At 38.6% G+C, this 2,448-nt stretch overlaps 1 non-coding gene across 1 annotated transcript; it reads right to left on the reverse strand.

Moving 5' to 3' along the window:
• Positions 1-2,037: 2,037 nt before the first annotated feature.
• On the reverse strand, positions 2,038-2,201 carry LOC122424137. The gene has a single exon (XR_006264328.1). It is a non-coding gene; the product is annotated as a U1 spliceosomal RNA (small nuclear RNA).
• Positions 2,202-2,448: the final 247 nt, after the last annotated feature.

The raw sequence follows: 2,448 nt of genomic DNA on the forward strand, positions 1-2,448 counted from the left end.
CTGATTGTCTTAAGTGGAATATATTATGAAGGAATAGTCAGGATCGAGGAAATCTTGCTTGAAGTAATGCTATCTTGAGTTAGGTTTTCACATTAGTCAGTGAATTCACACATAGTTATAAAAAAGAATGTACTTTTCCATCCCTTTATTTAAAAGCTATACAGTTTTATAGGTCTAATTAACTTCTGGGTGCTGATACCTTTGTTTGTAAAAAGCCTATCCTTCTTGCCATCACAGCTTGCTGCCCCAAATGGACATAAACAGGGCACTGTCATATATACATGAAAAAAAGATGACCTACATACATGATGTTACAGTAGGGTATTAAAACTACAATTCCAGCCATTTCTCCCAATTAAGGCTAACTCATCTGTGATTTCAGCCTCCCATTTGAAATAAAAGTCTGACGGTAATTGGAGCACAGAGCTATTCACCACTGTACTTCAATCTGGAAATAATTGTCTTTGTTCAATTAGGAATCTGCATTTTCATGCCAGTCTTCACAGATTATCTTGAATGGAGAATGCACTCTGATTAAGAGCTATCCTTCTTGGAATGAAAAAAAGCAGCCTGAAGTCCTCATCTTCTTCTTGGGTTTAACATTTTTTCTCCTAGCATACTGAGAATGATATCATACAATGATTTTCTAGATGGATTTAATATAACAAAAACCTCCTAGGGAATTCATATATAGTTTTTTAAAAATTTCAAGAACTCTTAGAGATGATTCTCTATAGAGTTGGGCTTGAAAAGGTATTAATTTGTCTGAAAAGTGAAAAAGTGAAAGTGAAGTTGCTCAGCCATGTCCTACTCTTTGCAACCCCATGGACTGTAGCCTGCCAGGTTCCTCTGTCCATGGGATTTCCCAGGCAAGAATACTGGAATGGGTTGCCATTTCATTCTCCAAGGGATCTTCCCAAACAAGGGATCGAACCCAGGTCTCCCGCATTGCAGGCAGACTCTACCATCTGAGCCATCAGGGAATCTCTAATTTGTCTGAGACCTTCAGTTAATTTGTCATATTATAATAATCAGATTTCCTATGAAATAAAATCTGACTGCTGTCTATTTTTGTCTTTTATAGAACCACCCACTCTCTTAGGTGCTTTTAAAATAGAGACTAATATATAACTTATAAAAAAACTTTGAAAATCCTTAATTCTATTATCCCCATTTAACAGATGAGAACAATAAAGGTCATAGAGCTTATGTGATTCCCCCTATTCCCCCCATCAACAACGTCACTCAGTAACTTACTGGTAAAACCAAGGGTCAACTGTGGGTCTGGCTGGCTTTAAAACCTCTAGCACTTTTTTCTTATTAATTTAATACAGCTAAAGGAAAATAGTAAGAAGCATTCCTTTTAAAAATAATAAGATTCTATCTGCCTTGCAATGCAAAGGACACTGATTCCATCCCTGGTCCGGGAAGATCCAACATGCCACAGAGCTACTAAATCCATGTGCCACAACTACTGGCCCAGTGCACCAGAGCCTGTGAGACACAGCTGCTGAGCCTACGAGCTGCAGCTACTGAAGCCCGTATGCCGTGAGCCCACGCTCCGCAGCAAAAGAAGCCACTGCAGTGAGAGGCCTGCACCCTGCAACTAGAGAAAGCTCCCAGACAGCGACAAAACCCGCCACAGCCAGATAAATAAACAAATAAATCTTTTTTAAAAATGATAAGATTCTGATAGCTAGAACTATGAAAACACCAACACATCAGATGTCTTTGCTATACATCATCCTGCTCCAATAATTTTGAAAGCACCTATATCCAGCCGTTCTGGATGAAAATAAAAGACTGACAACTATGAAACCATTTTAGCACGATGACAACTTTTACAAATAATGTGAGCTACTATCCATATCATGACCTCATTTAATCCTTTCTCCAAGTTGGATTTCTTTACAAACTAGACCATGTCTTTTCCATTTTTGGATCCCTTCAACCAAACATACTTATTAAATAAGAAAATGGATGCATCATCCTTCCTCCCTCTCTCTATCTCCCTCTCTCTCATTTTTTTTTTTTAAACAGGGGAAAGCACGAACTCAGTCCCCCACTACCACAAATTACGCAGTTGTGTTTTCCACCTTTGGGGACATTGCAGGGTTTAGCACCTCCAGAGTGCAATGAATAAGCTTTGTCCTGGGAAAACCACCTTTGTGATCATGGTATCTTTCCTGCCAGATAAGTACTGAATCACTCTCTTGATAATTCCAAGAGGCGAGCAGGGTATATGGAATCCATATAGTATGGATATATTGTGTGTGTGTGTTTAACATATACATACAAGTCAAAAACCCCTGTGTAAGTATAAGATGTAGAACTCTGGCCAAACCTTTCATTATCCCCTTTGGAAACATTATACAGGTATTGTAAATCTCCACCTTTGAAGCAAAGTAATTCCTTCTCTTTAATAATACTCTGGTAAACGTACCCAGG

Source organism: Cervus canadensis, chromosome 21 (genome assembly GCF_019320065.1).
Source record: "Cervus canadensis isolate Bull #8, Minnesota chromosome 21, ASM1932006v1, whole genome shotgun sequence".
NCBI classification, from domain to species: Eukaryota; Metazoa; Chordata; class Mammalia; order Artiodactyla; family Cervidae; genus Cervus; species Cervus canadensis.